Here is a 16504-nt window from a genome sequence, read left to right as displayed (position 1 = left end):
GGGCCGGGGGCTCGTGGGGAGGGGGCCTGGTTCCAGGGCATTGTTGCTGGCATCGCCAAGGCAGCTCCTCGCCCACCACCAGCACCATCCCACTAGCACTCATGTTGTGGGTGCTCACCGTCCCGGTGGGGGAAAGACCCTCGTGTGGGGCAGAGCCTCTCCCATCCCCTCCTGCAGCTTTCGGGGTGCCTCAGAGCGGGGGCCCTGCCCCAGTGCCAGGCTGGGGTGGCAGGCAGGGCCCTGGGGACAGGGTCTGCAGGGCCAGGGACCACCCTGTGCTGTGACACAGAGGCACAGAAACTCACCCCACCCTGGGCTGCCGACCACACTGCGAAGCTGCCACCTGGGGCTTCCCACCAAAGGGAAACGGGAGGAAAAATTACCATAATAACAGCAACAACAATCACAGTAATATTTTCTTTTACGCTCATACCTAACCAGACTAACGAGTGTGATGTGTGCAGGTTCAAGAGCCACACTGCTATTAGCCTTAATATCGCTGCCTCCTACTTGCCCCGTGCGGTTATTTATTGCCGTCTGCATTACCGTCCCTCTCACATGCTGCAGGCGGAATTTCCGAGACAAACTAACTGTAAAAACCAATTCCTCCAATTATTGCTAAAAAAGGCACAATTGAACCAGGAGGAGTCACAAGGCTTTCTCAACCCTCCCCTCAGCAGCGGGAGGCCGGGTGATCCCCCGGGTTCCTGCGAGGACACCGTCCGCCCCAGGCCCGGTGGAAGCATCCCCCTCAGCTCCCCCAGCACCTCGGGGAAGCCATGCTGAGCTCAGCTCGCTCCGGAGAGCGGCCAGACGCGGGCTCGGGCAGCGCCAGCGCCCAGGACTTTAACTCTGCTCCAGACACCCTGCACAAGCGCCGGCAAAATTCCTGCCTGGATTAATCGCCCCATGCACATATTTTTATTGAATCACTCTTAACACAGCTGCCATTCATAAAATACCTAAGCCTGTACTGTTATTCCTGTTGGAAAACATATTTAGTTACAATTCCTACAACTGTGTGGATGTTAAAAATAACATAGTATCCTGCAAGCCTTAACACATATGGTATTTAAACTTCCACTAAATCAAGAGTATCCTAGATTATCTAATTCCACATCCCTTTATGAAAGCAGGATGGCACCTGTATTCAGGATGCGTTAGCCCCCCAGCCCTGCAGCACCCCCTCTCCTTCCCTGCACCCCCGAGAGCTGCTCTGCGGGGGAACTGACGGTTTCTGGCTGCTCGGACGAGCTCTGCGCGGGTATGGAAAAGGAGGTGAAGAGCACCTCACGTATTTTCCCCTCCGTTCTAAACCGCCCTTCAGCCAGCCCCTACCAGCCTGGTCGGAGAACCCTCGTGGGTTTGGGCGGGCGCTGTGCCGAGCCGCGATGGGCAGCAGCTCCGGGGGCCTGCACCCACCGCCCCGCGCCCTCCCCCGGGCCCCCAGCGCGGCCATTTTGCGCATCGACTCCATCTCACCTTGGCTCGCAGGCGGCGAGAAGTTCGGCGGGAGCCCCGTCCTTGGCAGTCCATCATCGCGGCCCCGGTGGGGAGGAACAGATGCTGCTGCCTGCTCACGCTGTCCTGGAGGTTGCCGAACAATTTGGGGGTGATGGATGTGGCACTCCGAGATGATTTCCAGCCACGCTGCAGGCGGCCCAGGGAAGAGGCTCTTTCCAGGCAGGATCCCCCTGGGCACGGCTCTGGGGCAGAGCCCTCGGTGGGCCCCACTCCATCCCGGCAGCAGCTCTGGAGCCGACGGCTGCTCCTCGGTGCCAAAAGCGTGGTCTGCTTCGAGCTGTCTGCCCTGCTGCGCTCCACTGGGCTCTGTCCTGTCCCCTTCTCAGCTCCACTGCATACTGGAAATGACCATTTTCCCGTAAGGTTGGCTCAACATTAAAAAAACCCCAAACCCTATGTACTTACCCACAATATGAAGACCCAATGCAATACTCAAGCTTAAATTTAATTAACTGCAATTATTTGCACCAAAGTCAACTACCTTATTTTCATTCCTAGAGGGTTTGGAGCACAAAAAGGAGGCTTTTAACCCTAGAATCAAAGTTTTGGCCCGTAAATTTGAAGTTCTGTACCATAACAGTGAGGGGTCTGCACCTAAAATTGAGGGTTTGGACCATAAAAAGGAGGCTTTCAACATCAGAATCAAAGATTTGGCCCCTAAAAGTGAGAGTTTGTACCCTAAAAAAAGAGGGTTTGTACCCTAAAAACGAGGCTTTTGTTCCTAGAATCAAAGTTTGTACCCTAAAAGTGAGGGTTTGTACCCTAAAAAAGGTGGGTTTGGATCATAAAAAGGAGGCTTTCAACACTAGATTCAAAGTTTTGGCCCCCAAAATTGAGGGTTTGTACCCTAAAAATGAGGCTTTCATCCCTAGAATCAATGTTTTGGCCTCTAAAACTGAGGGCTTGTACCCTAAAAGTGAGGGCTTGGTACCTAAAAATGGGGGTTTGTACCAACATGTGATGAAATCCTTTAAACAAGCGAGGCCTGCGTTCGGGCAGTACTTTTCTGCTGTCTCTAGTTTTCAGCTGCCCCTTTTTTCCCGTGCCTGGTACAGCCACAGGTGGTTTGAAAACGTCTCCTGCCCCTCTGCACCCAGGACCAGGCGCTAACGCAGCACCGTGCAGAAGCCCAGACGGCCGAGGAAAAGGCAGGATAGTGTGGTCTGACACTTGGCGACTTCCCCAGCTAGAGCCCTCCCTGTCACTGAAAGTCATCGTGCCCCCAACTGTTCCGAAGTTTCACATTCATTTTTTCTGATGTCTTTCATGAAAAATGATATTTCCTTACCCATCAGAGAAGAGATTTTCCCCGGCAGGTATGCTGTCGAACATGTTGCATTCACACCATGACACAAAGTCTAAAAATCACAGAGAGACTAATTACTGGAGGAAAATTACACCAAAAGACCGATTTCCTGGTGACGGAGATGACAGCCCGGCCCCCGGCCGCTCTGGGCAGCTCGCTCATGAGATGCTGTCACACGCCACTGCCCTGGCACCACGGGGGAGCAGGGGAGCGGGGCTCAGCACCCCAGAGCCCCCCCCCAGCCCCCCGTTGCCATTCCCTAACGCCTTTGGGGCAGGGAGCTCCCACTGGGATGGCTCCGGCTCCACTGAGCACCTCGGAAATAGGATGTTCCCAACAGGGAGCCCCTCCACAGGGCGTTCCCCCAGCCCCTCGCACTCACCCGGCCCCACGGTCCCCGGGGATCCCCTTGGCACCGGCATCACCAGTGGGATGAACGTGGCGGGGTTGTGGGGGCTGAGGAAGGCACAAGGATTCTGACCCCCCCGGGGGGAGGTCGCAGCTCCACCACCACCCACAAGATGGGTCCAGCATCGCCCGCAGTGTCCAGCTGCCTAAAAGAAATTTAAAAATACTTAAAATTAAATCGTGTCATATCTGCTTCCTACCTGCTTTCCAAACATCTTATCAGGAAGCAATATTAATTCTTATGTAGAAATGCAATTAAATTAATGCTGCAATAGTTACAAATACAGTCAAATAATCCTTCCACTGTAAGACTTTATGTAACAGCAAAAATGCCACGAAGATAATTTATATGAAAGCTGAGGTATGGCTGATGAATTAGTTCATATTTACCTAGATTATGTATAATAAATGTAATGTATATCATTTATATCTATATAGTTCTAATTTAGTTGGAATCGGAAAATAATGCAACATGGATTCATATGAAAAACAATTTTGTACAGGAAAATTAAAATGGTAGAGCATATTGTTTTATATGAAATATTGAGCTGTGCAATCTGATTTGTTATATGCTTTAAGCAGACTTCAGTAGGAAAAACATACTCGTTCCCTTTGGAGCTTCTTTATAAGTGTATAAAAGCTTTAATTTCATATGGTCATAAACGGGTTGAATTTCACAAAAATGCCATCAACATTTTTCTCCCTTTTCCCATCACCATTAAAATGCGATACACAGATATTCAGGAACGCACACCACCTCAAACCTGGTTTCTTTTCTGTTTAGCTATTTGGAGAGCTCTTCTTGCTCGTTAATAAAAAATAATTATTAAAAACTACTGGCGGTTTCTAAGAATCAGTTTTGTGGGGCAAACAACCCAACGCATTTGGCCCGCTCTGTGCCTGGGGAGTTGGGGGCCGCGGCTGTGACCGATGCCCCGGCTGGCACCAGCCGCTCCCTGGACACGCTGGGTTTGCCCCCGCCGGCAGCAGCCCCTGCGCAGCCCCGGCCCCCCTGGGGCCTGCAGGACGCCCCTTTGGGATCAATTCAGAGCTCCCAGGGGTTCACCCTGCGGTCACAGCGCCCAGGGAGGCTCATGCAAACGCCGGCACTTCCCAGGACACCACCAGGCCTCCGGGACCAGAACTGGCCCCGGCAAAGAAACAAAGCAACAGCCACCAGCTGTGGAAATTCAACCACCAGTTCCCCCAGCCGCTCCCCAGCAGACCTGTGCTCCAGACCCTGCCCCAGCTCCGTTGCCCCTCTCTGCCCACGCTCGAGTCATTCAATGGCCTTTTTGGGGTGAAGGGCCCAAAACTGAACCCCCTCAGAGAGGGGCGGCCTCACCAGTGCCAAATACAGTGGCAAGATCAATAAACTGCCAAGAGAAGGATTTTCCCCATAAACTCCATTTTGAGATCTCACTTTTTGCCCTGCTGCCCTGAAGGAATGTTGCACGGGTTTCAGGACCAAGCTACACGGATGTATCCGAGACAAGGAGTGGCTTCCAGTATGGCACAAAAAATACTAGAGAGAGACAAAGCGAACTGCAGGCCAAAATGATGCACCAAACCCTAACGAGACCCAGCGACTGGGTTTGTTGGTCACGTCCACACCCCACCCACCTTTGGTTTGTCTCTGGCCGATGCACAGTTCTCACGATGCAGAGGTTATCGCACCTCTCCCTGCTCCCAGCAGGGGCACCCCAGGGCACCCAGACACCCAGGGGGCACGGCATTGCTCCCCCCGGGGTGCCAGCAGCCTCCCACACACGGGGCAGCGGGTGCCAGAGGCATACCCAGGAGGAAACCGCTGCCTTCTGCCAGATTTTCATGTATTCTCGGTGTTTAAGGGGGGAAAAAGGGAGCTGGTGTCATTGTTAGAGCGCGCGCTGCGTGCCAAGCTGCCAGGATGCTGCCAAAGATAATGGAGTCTTTAAGATGTCTATTAAAAACTCCTGGTATTATGAGATGCAAAAGAACTAGCCTTGTGCAGAGGTAGAAAGTAATTATGCAATTCTCATGTAAGATATGCAAGCTTATTTTCCAGGAATGATGCATGGCCTTAAATATGACGTCTCGATTTTTTTCCCATTCTGGAGTACACCGGAGATGTCTCACTCTTCCAGGCTCTCCAGGGCTGCAGCTGGCTTTTTTCACCATTGAAAACCACAGCCAGGAGGACTTGTCAGTGGGAAGAAAAAAAATAAATTCTTAGATCAAATAAATTTTGAAGTGACACGCCTGTCCGTGCAGCTCATAGAAAACACGTGCGCAGAACGCACACGGGGAAGATGAACTTGGAAAAGACAAACGCTGGCCCACGCCACGGCCACACACGCCCTCGGCCCTGCCACGGGCACCCGGTCCCGGCAATCCCCGCGCTCATTCCTCCTCTCCACCCTGCGGGAGACACACGGCAGCACCGGGACCGAGGCGGGAGGGGCACACGGGGCATCGCCGCGTTCCCGTCCCCAAGCCCAGACAGGCCACCAGTTCCCGAACGCTCTCTGGCAAGAAAGGGGGGACGGAGCAGGGTGAGGTAAGGTCCAACTCACCGCGGAACTGTGTGCCGAACCTGCCCGGGGAGCTTTCAGAGAATGTGTATTCCCAAGCTATCACTCGTTACTTTAGACTATAAATAACATATCACCTGATTGTGAGGAAGGTAGTTTAGCACAAGGCACTAGCTCAAGTCACACAGCAAACCAAAATGATGTATGAAACGTGTTTCACTGGGAGTTGTAATACAGATTACTTACAGTTGCAAGCAAGGTCTAGCTCTTCAGAAAAATGGGCTGATAAAATACATAGTTTAGATCTCCAAATAGATCTTGCCAGCTCTCAAAAGAGTCCACAAATTAATCCCACAATTATCAATCCCTCCTTTGCTTTGATTTAGCACCAGCCCCTTCAGGAAAAAATTTCCCCAGCTTAAAGCACTTCGGAAAATATTCCACATATGTGCTCACACATAATTATTTTTTCCTCTCTCCAGTCCCTCCTTCACCCGCTGAGTTCTCCTCACCTCTCCAGGTTAAGTACTTTCCTCTGTCAAATATCCCTTTGAAATTCACTTCGCCTGAAACACCGTTCAGCCAAGCCATGAGGGGGAGCACCAGCGCAGCACCCCTGGTCCCCTCCCCAGGTCACCAAAGGTCTCCAGAGAGACCCCGCAGCCGCCCAGAGCACACCCACCATGAGCAGGGACAGGAGAGGGGGTCTGGGGTCCCACAGCAGCCCACCCAGCCCCTTTGGCACCCCATCAGCACGTCCTGGCAGGCCACGGTGTAACCAGTGGGAACTCAGCAGCTAGGACAGGTGCTTGAGGAAGGGCAAGCAGAGCAAAAACTTTAGTTTTCTATTAAGAAAAGTAATAAAATTCACAGGCGTTGGTTTTAAGGAGTTACCTGCTGCTTTCACACGAGAAGTTAGCCACTCTGTTAAAAATCCCGAATTGTTCTTCTCCTGCCACATCATCTCCTCCTCTTGCCACCTGCCAGTTGTTTCTTCTTGTTCCTCCTCGAGTTGCCACTCGTCGACATCTGGCAAGGAGAGAACACAGTCATTGCTCCATGGTGTGAAGACTGACTAGAACCAAGAATTATTTCCACATGCCTCACGTAAGCGAAGCAGTACAGTAACAGCCATAATTGCGACACCCTCCACAGTATTTCTCTTCTGAACAGAGCAGGAGGAAAACTGCCCAAGAAAATGCCATCAACATTTTTCTCCCTTTTCCCATCACCATTAAAATGTGATACACAGATATTCAGGAACACACACCACCTCAAACCTGGTTTCTTTTCTGTTTAGCTATTTGGAGAGCTCTTCTCGTTCGTTAATAAAAAATAATTATTAAAAACTACTGGCGGTTTCTAAGAATCGGTTTTGTGGGGCAAACAACCCAACGCATTTACCTGCTCTGCACCTGAGGGGTCGGGGGCCGACCGACTAAGAATAACTTAGTCTTTCCTGAGAGTTGACTTGAGGAGAGCAAAAAGGCATTTTCCCAGGGAATGGCGTACTCATAGCCACTCTGTTTCACTGCCTGGGACTGTGGAGCGGAGAGGCAGTGGTCTCGGTGAGTAAAATACATGTTACAAAGGTTAGGAAAAGTCACCGAGCAATCTTTATTGTCTGCTTTTTTGTCAGGATGCTGAAAGTTGAAAATTTCCCCCCGTGTTAATAATACAGTATTAGTTACACATGACTGCTTTACTGGAGTTAAACCAACATGACTCCTGCTCACTCAGACCTGAATTTCTCCAGCGGCCGGCTACTGAAGAAAACAAAAGCCTTCATAATTGGCAATAGAGGTCAATACTTCGTACCACAGTGGACTTCACGCAGACCAAGCCCTATTCTGGACTCTGAGAATTTGCAAAACGTACCACAGGGAAATCTGCTTTGAGGGGAAAATTTGGGAAACGTCAAAGATAAAACTCCAGAAAGCAAGCCACGTCCCAGCGGACTGATAGCCCAATGCACAGCTACTCATCCACAAACCCACACAGCTCACATGGGTCCAGATCATTCGCTCTGATGATCTGGGGGCTCGTGACTAAAAGAAAACCCACTGCTGAGACTTTTTCCCTGCTGGCAAAACGGGGCCAGGGTTTTCCCTCTGACCGACGCCGGAGCTCCGCTTTGCTGACCTGGGATCTGGCAGCATTTACGGACAAGAGGCAAGAGCTCTGATGCTCAGAACTCATCTGTTTTCATCCCTTTCACCATATACCAGCGTTTGCATCCAGTACAACTTTAAAAACACATTTGCTCATCATTAGCCCTGCTATTCCACGTGGAATCCCATAAATTACAGCTGCTGCTAGAAAATTAAGATGTATATAGGGAAATCATTCACAAACCCTGTATCTGTTGCATCTGGAAGTTCTGGAGTGTTGATTAGTTAAATACATAATTATGAGATAGCCTTAAAGGCAAAAATTGTAAGCAGTGACTTTTGCTAAGGAGTCTCCTGTTGGTGTTATCATAAAAAATATAAAATGCTGCAAGTCTAAAGAAGAAATTTATCTTAAAGAACAAACTTGAAAGACTTGGGCTGAAGATACAACTTCTTCAGACCGTTTCTTCACAAGTTAGATTATAATTAAATACAAATTAATTACTCCCACAAAGCATGTCATTTAGGCGAAAGCCTACGTTTTTGAGGACTGTTAGCATCTTGTTCTGCAATTACACAGCTTGGAAGCGCAGGGTTGGGTTTCATTTTTGTACTATTGCTTCTAGACTCTCTACCTTCATGCTGATTTCCAAAGAAACCGTTCATTTCCACAGGTAACCTGCCGGTAACGCGAACACCACACTGGCACAAGCCAGGCCAAGAGGAAGTGACGAGTGGTAACCCCGCCCGAGCCCCGAGGAGTGACCCGGGGTAGGGGTCCACATTCCCAGGGAACGGGACCACCGACCAGCTTAATGTCACGGCCGCGCTCACGTGCTCCCCTGGACAGAAACATAAACCAGCAACATCAGTTGGTTTTAAAGTCTCTCCTGGATTTTTTTCATTTTTGTAATAAAAAACATACTAGCAAGGCAGATTTTTTTATTTTCCACAAGAGCAGGAAACCACGTAACGGCCATTCACCTCATGCCTGCCTTCACAGCCCCGAGCCAAGACTCCTTCAATGCGTGGATGAAGGGCAGGCGGCACGACAGCTCAACAACGAAGTGCAGGCAGGAAAGCAAAATTTTTGCCTTTAGAGGAATTCCTCCATGGCAAAATTTTGTTCCAAATAGTAAAAATAGTTGTGTCAGGGAAACTCTCAAATGGAAACGAAGCATTTTGATCACTACACAGCATTTTAGATAGCACAAAATTCTATCCCAAAACCAATCGGAAAGGTAATTTCCCAATTTGTTTCCGATTCCTTTCAAAATTCTTTCACTAAAAATTTTATGAAGTGTGCCATGTTCCTGTAAACCATTTCAGTTTCAACAAAAGTATATTTGCCAATGAAAAATTGTTCAAACGTTCTTTTCTGCCAGCTTTAAGTGCTCTGACTTGTTGAAAAAAGCTCTGGGAATTTCTAGGGGATAATTGTTTTAACCATCCAGCCTCACAGCTCATTATCATGAGTTCTTTATCTGGAGGAAAATCTCTGCTAACATGAGGAGTCACTGGGAACTCTCAGGTGCTTTGTGCCTTTGAAGAAACAAGCTGTTTGACTGAATTTTTGAATATAGCTTTTTTTTTTTCCCCCCCTCTGCCTCCTGTACTGGAAGTAGAATTATATTAAATGACATCGTATGATAATTTATTATTTATGCACGATATTGGCAGTGCTGACTGAATACATGTGAAATCATGCCTTTATTTCCTTCCACGGTAATCAAGGACTACTGCACCCTGACACATTTACAGCCCTGCACGTGCCAGATCACCGCCCGGTGGCTCAGTCCATGGGCCCCGAGACTGACGGGCCAGAAGCAACACACACGGATGGTACAAAGCACAGCTGGATCTCGCCAGCAGCAAAACCTGGTCGCCAGCCCCCCCGCGGCTGCTCCGGCACAGCCCTCGGTGCTCTCAGGCCCCACCTTCCCTCTTCTCACCAGCCCCTGCTTGCTCCAGCCTCCCAGAAACACCCCCCCGCCCTCAGCGTGCACCCCCCGACAGCATCCCTCCGCTTGCTCCAGAGGAGCGTTCCGCCAATGCGTCAAACGCCGGGAAAAGTGGCCATAAGCAGGAGGCTCGTACCAAAAACCCCTAAAATCACTGAGGAAGGCTTATGCATCTAAATGAAACGTTCACAAAATAGAAGTTGCTTCCTGTCTGTAATACTTTTTCTTTCAGGAATAGCTGGTGCTTTCACTTTTTTCAAACCAACAGCTTTTTAAGACGTATTTAGTTATAAGCATTCTTTGTCCCTAAAAGTCAGAATTCAAATTAAGTGCTGCAGGGTTAACAAAGAAACATTTTGCTAGCTTTCAACTTGTTCTCCTTCAACAGTCATGGGAAATTTGAGCAGTTTTTGCCCCATTTGGGCTAACAGCATCGTTGGAACCTGGAAAACTGCGGTGGGACAGGGAGCATGTTCCCTGCCCGGGTTTTAAAGAAATTTCCGGCTGTAGCTGCCGCCAGAGCTGCACTGAAGGCACCTGCCTTCACAAGAGACAACACAGGTAACTCTGACCTGGTACTGAAAAGAGAGGGGCTGCTCGGACACAGCCATCGGGTCACCATGGTGACACGGGGGGTGACATTCCCCCTCCCCGGTGCTGCCACTGCCACCTCTCCCCAGGGCGAAAGGGGGGCTGAGCCCCCCCAGCCGCTCGTGGCCCGGCCGGGCGAAAAGGTGTGACACTGCCACGGGCACAGAGTCTCCTGCAGCGCCTGCCATGCAAGTGGCTGTGAAGAATCCAGTGAAGTGCTAGATTAGGGCCTTTAAAATAATTGTGATAAATGACAGCATCTGCACACACTAATTTCCCTCAAGATGTGTTAGATTAATTTTATGAAATTAACGTCCAGAATAGCAAGCATTAGCCATTTGTGTGACCACGGCTTTGAAGCTCTTTGAGTTATCATGGTTTCGCACGGGCTCAAACACATTCTGAACCCGGGGACCAGCTCAGGCTTCGGGAGGACACAGGGAGGGAGCCCAGAGCTGGCCCTTGAGCGGGAAGTTTCCGTGGGGAAAGCGAGCGCTTGGGCAGCTCAGCGTCTCTCGGAGCCGAACTGAGCATCCACCCAGGACACGCAGAGTTCAGGGCTCGGCACTAATGTTTTACAGTATTATTCCTGTGTGTTAGCATGCTCCAGGCTGCCTGCCATGCTGCTCACACCGAAGGGTGAGGGATCTGTTAACCACCTTCGGTGAATCCTGTGAGCGATTCACAGCCGGGGACAGGCAGTTCCCAGAGCTAAAAGGGACCTGACCTGGGCTTTTCAGCAGGGAGCACGTCACTTCTTCCCACGTACGACACAGCTGAAGGGGATGGGGTGCTATCAGTTCATTTTCCTTTTGACAGACTGCAGGGAACAGAAGGTGATTTTTACTGTCCAGAGACGTGTGAAGTGCTGCAATCCCCCTGCTCCTCCTCCTCAAGATCTGGGACTAAATCTCCAGTGCCACTGAGTTGACATGGGTGTTTGAATACACACCGTCTTCTCATCTGGTTCAACGAGCTTCATCCCAAGGAACGAGATGTCTGTGAGATACGAGCATCTGGAGGAAGAAAGCTGAGCTGAAACTCAGCCCAGAGGAAATGGAAGTTGGAAGAAATATGGTAACACTTAGCAGAGCAAGCCAAGACCACGACTCTCTCCTCTGCTGAGGGAATCCACACTCTGGCTGCCAAGACCTGGTTACTGCAGGCAGCCTGCGCTGCTGCTTGGGCTGGACTGTCAAGGAACAAAGAGATGAGGCGTGTACGGGCCCCCTCCCTCCCAGACTGCCCGCCCCGGCAGCTCAGGCAATGCCTACGGGATGGGCTCCAGCCAGTCCTTCTGCCTGAACCTCAAATCCACAAGCCCAGGAGCAGCAGAGCAGGTTTTGGATCTATCACAGAGGCGACCAAGGGCTCCTCCGCTCTCCTGCTTCTGGGGCTCACCAGATCCTTCCGGATCCCTCTGAGCAAGGAGGCCAGACCCCCTGACTCGGACAAGGAGGGGCTGCAGAACAGCCACGGTCAGGGCTTCCCGTCAGGCCCATGGGGAAACAGCCTGGAGCAGGAGAGAAAAAAAAAAGGGGCTTCTATGAAGAATGCAAAATTGACCCCGTTATTCTTTGAAGTACATCAGCACTCTGGTAAAAACCAGAGTTAGCAGGAGCTTGCCTGCACGCCCCGAGTAGCACGTTGTAGCTTCTTTACCACCATTTCCACATAACACTTCTAGAACCACAGCTTAGAAAACTTGGAGAAAAGGGAAAGGGAAAAATAAGAAGCAAGCCATTCACACGCTAAGATAAAAGCCATACAAGGGCCTTAGCTGTACTGCAGAGGTGTCCACATGCCACCATTCAGCGTGGAAGCCAAGGCCGCTCCCGGGATCACCGATGGCTTTCCAGCCAGACACCCTTCTCAGGAACAAAACAGACGAGGCACCAGGATCACTGCATCTGCACTCAAATTCACACCTCCAACACAGACCAACAGGACATGCCTCAGCTTCAAAACTTTTCTTTTTCCTGCCCGTTCAGTGTGCATGAACCTTAAGACGAAGCAAACTTCTTGCTCTGGCAGAACTCACAACAGACAGCCCTGAGCCACGGGGTTAAAAAAAAAAAAAGGTTTAACTGCAATTATCCACGTCCGATAACAACTATCAACTCACCTTAGGTACTGAATGCATTTGAGTTTCTTTGAAATTTTAACATTTTCCTCTCCTTTGACCAGAGGGATCATTTTTTACATGCACACAAGCACATCTCTGTAGATGTGTGTGTGTACATGCACGCGCACACACACAACCCGCACACCCACGTGAGGCTGCACCGCGGCTGCCGCCACCTCTCGCTTTGGTTCCTGGTTGTGATCTGAGGTCCTGCCCTCACCACTAATGTCCCTCTGCGGTCCCCAACCGCTGCAGGGTGTCCCCTCAGCAGAACTCTGCACACGGAAGCATCTCTCCGTAAGTGCTGGGTTTTATCTGTTGTATCAGCGCCACACGAGTACTCTGCTCTTCAAACTCACACATCTGGACCGAGTTAATTTTGACTTTGCTAATTTTGAGGGAAAGAAGAACTTGGGCTTGGGAAAAGCGGCAGCAGAGATAAGGATTGAGAAGCTTGGGCTTGGAAAGTGGCAGCAGAGATACGGACTTGCAGCATTTGGAGGTTTTTTGGCTGGATTTAGCCAAGAACACCCCAGTTTTGGTTGGAACCCGGCTCAGAGGTGGCCCGACGGGTCACTGGGGTGGGCTGTTAGGAGGAAGAGCGTGCCGCAGCGAGCGGCGGGTACGGGCCCCCCGAGGGCCAGGGACCAGAATGAGCAGGTCATTTCACGAGAGACAAGCAACCGCAGCGTACAGCCCTGGCACGGCATCTGCCAAGGCCGGCGGCGCTGGGACCCGCGGGACGGCCGGTTTGCTTCTCTTCTGCTGGCCTGGGCACGAGAGGAGCTGCAGGGGAGAGAAACCCCGGAAGAGGACTGCGGGCAGCACGCGGGGGATAGGTGCAGGGTGCTCGTGGGGAACAGGGAGGAGGGGAAGCTGCAGCCTAGGGAATTAACCTCCAGCTTTTGAGACACTCAGGAGTTTTCTACTGCAATATGGACTTTGCTGAAGCCCCTGTGACTGTGGTTAAAAGCAGATGAGGACAGCAGCAGCAGAGCCAGAATTCAGAGCGCCCGACCATAGACAGAAAGATGAAGGTTTTACCGGAGCAGCAGCTCAAGTGCATGGGAACAGTCTCTCTGTTTTTTTAACCTCACCTCCACAGGCTGCGGCAGCAGAGGCCATGAGCGACGCTGCAGGAAGCACACGAGGGCAGGAGGCACACGAGGGCAGGAAGCACACGAGGGCAGGAGGCACACGAGGGCAGCCTCCGCCACTCGCAGCTGCACAAGGATCTGATGGCCCTTAACAGCCCCAGCTCCCCACACCAAGTCACCTTCAACATCTGCTCATGGCCCAAAGAGAAAACATTTAGAAATAGAAGCTTGTTCTACCTTAAGAGACAGGGACAAATACAACACTGGTTTTAGAATGTTACCTATTATTTATCAACTTACTGCTTTCTAGGGCGTACCTCCAACTCAGTTTTTGAATGCTGGGAGCAGCAACACTGCAACCAAGAGTCTTCCTGCTTGGCCAGGGCCAGGAACAACTTTCCCTCTGCCAAAGCAGTGCCAAGCCCAGCAGCATCCCTCAGACAGCCGTGGACACAGCGGCACTCAGCAAGGAACCTGGGCAGGCCTTCCCCACCCTGGCACCAGTCCCGAGGCCGAGGGCAAGCACGGCACCTGCCCTCGGAGCAGAGCCGCAGGGTGAGCGGGACGCAGCGGCCATGCGGGCGGTCACCCTTCGGACGAGCGTGCCAGGATTAAGCCGTCAGCCTTACGGGGGATTGTTGCGAGCCCAGACGCAGCCTGCGAAAGAAAAGGCGACAGGCAGCAGGCTGGAGGGGCTCAGTGGAGAGAGCTGCAATTCAGGGCTGCGCGGGAAGATACGGGAAATAAAAGTTATTTCCACACACACACACCTCTCGCCGAGGTCCTGCCAGCAGCAGGCAGGGTTTGGGTAATCCATCTAAATGAAGATTCACTCTGGCAGTTACAGATCCGAATTAGAAAAAACAATTAGACGACCTGTCAGGGTGCCTAATAGAGACACATAGTTCAGATACCTCTGAAATTCAGCTGAATTAATTTAAAACAACACAGACATACAGAATCATACCAGTTACCCTTTTAACCGGGCACATATAAATTCCCCTCCTTTTCACATCCTCACAGAGAGGAAATTTCCGGGGTCAAACGTAGCTGCTACAGCACAGCTGAAAGGAAATGCTGTGTAACAGAGCCAGGGCTGTTCACATCCCTTCACTGACAGCAATTCTGGCTCTCAGGGAGCTGTAGTTTTGAGGAGATTTACCACAGATTTTCCATAGATTTACCTGCATCTCCCACCGTTTGCACAGAACACAGGCCCTGAAGAAGCATCTCTGCCATCTCCCTCCCCTAAACTGGGTCCTTTTTGTGTCAGAACAGCAGCGCCAGCCCCTTCTGTACACTGAGAACCGTGGCAATACTCAAAACAAAAAATAACGTTGTACAGGTGTGGAAGGACGCTGGCGACGGCGTCGGCTCGGCACCCGCCTCTGCCATCCACTCCGCTCCCAACACCAGCTGGAACTCCGCACACATTTACGAGCAGTTTGATTTTGTCTCTGCATTGTTTTCAATTAGAGGGTTTTTTTTGCATGTGACGCACCAAGGGAAAAACAACACTTAGAGTTAGAACTAAGGTACTCCCGGAGACAAATATGATTAATGGGATAATCTTGCCGATTACAATAGTTAGAGGCAGTTCCTGCCATTCCCCGCTCTCCAAGGACTGGTTCTGCTCCCATCCAGTACAGACAGCTGCAGATTCCTCAGCACCATTAGTATCCAACGTAGGACTACACTCGACATTTTCAAACTCCTGTAATGTGCATCTTCTATAATTGTGTATTGTCTAGACTGAGTTTTACAAATATAAGCTTAAACAGCGTAATTTCTTGATTGAGGGAGCTTTTGTGGAGCCAGTAGTGTACAGGCTCGCCTTCGCATAAACATATGCACAACCCCCCCGCCCCAGTCCTCGCATCCACTGTGAATAATATCCTTAAGTTCATCACGTCCTAATTAAACAACGATCAAGTCTTACTAAACAAGCTGGTTGTCACGGGGAAGAGGCGCACCTGACGGGTAACAGCGGCCACGGCGCCTGGCTCCCACCTGCGCGTCCAGAGGGCCGCGAACGCGCGGCAGGAGGCACCTGCTGAACGCCAGGTCCTTGAGCTGTGCAAGTGGACACCGGGGGAAAGAGTCACCACGGGAGCTTCTGTTCAATCAAAACGCAGGTTTCTGCTAAATTAAATATGGCGAAAACCCTCTGCCACTGAATTCGGGTTGGTTTTCTCTGACCCTTTACATTCTGCAGCGCTCTTGAAAGTGGGTGACGACAGAATACGTTTTATCAGGGAAAAATAATTTTGGCCAACAGCTGGCAGCCCAGCAATTTCAGATTCCGGCATAAAAATACAAGATTAATATTTCTAGTATCCGCAAGGAAAATCCATACATACCAGCACACTGGTTATCGGCACCGGGCTTGGCTCAGCAGCTCAGCAAAGGAGGGAGCAGAGCACTTGTGCCAGAGGTTTGTTCCTGGTCAGCTCCTAACAGCTCGGGCAGCATCGCCCCCACGCAGTCACTTTATGGGGTGGGTTTGGGGCTTTTTGTTTTGTTTTAAGTTGTTCCCATCCAACCGCTGGAGCTGGTGGGAAACAACGAACTCGTGCAAAGCTCAACACAAGAGGCAAATGGCACGGCACACCTCACACCTGCCAAGTTTCAGAACGTACAAGACGCCGATTAGGTATTTTAAGGCAGCGTAACGAGTCGAACTTAATCCCCTAAACCTTTGCAACACTCCGCTGCTCCGACCGAAGGCAAGAGGAACAGGATTTACGCACGAGCCGGGGGATACGGACATCGAGCTCCTGCCTGGCACCAGGCGCCACACACCACCTATTTTTCCATCTGGGAACTAATTTGGGGTATTTGGAACTTTTCTTTGGCCAGCTTGCATCA

The 16504-nt window shown here is 50.8% G+C and overlaps 1 long non-coding RNA gene across 1 annotated transcript in view; it reads right to left on the bottom strand.

Annotated features, from left to right (window-relative positions):
* Positions 1 to 6768, bottom strand: part of LOC113489875 — a 33459-nt gene extending 26691 nt beyond the window's left edge. Inside the window, exons 1-4 of the long non-coding RNA XR_003400105.1 lie at positions 6646 to 6768; positions 3213 to 3384; positions 2813 to 2882; positions 1483 to 1862 (exon numbers count right to left, since the gene is read on the bottom strand). This is a non-coding gene — a long non-coding RNA (uncharacterized LOC113489875). The remainder of the gene's footprint in view (positions 1 to 1482; positions 1863 to 2812; positions 2883 to 3212; positions 3385 to 6645) is intronic.
* Positions 6769 to 16504: the final 9736 nt, after the last annotated feature.

This window comes from Athene cunicularia (assembly GCF_003259725.1).
Source record: "Athene cunicularia isolate RWA chromosome Z unlocalized genomic scaffold, athCun1 chrZ_part1, whole genome shotgun sequence".
In the NCBI taxonomy this organism is placed as follows: Eukaryota; Metazoa; Chordata; class Aves; order Strigiformes; family Strigidae; genus Athene; species Athene cunicularia.
The sequence above is the reverse complement of the archived record's forward strand: the minus strand, read 5'-3'. Positions and strand labels throughout refer to the sequence as shown.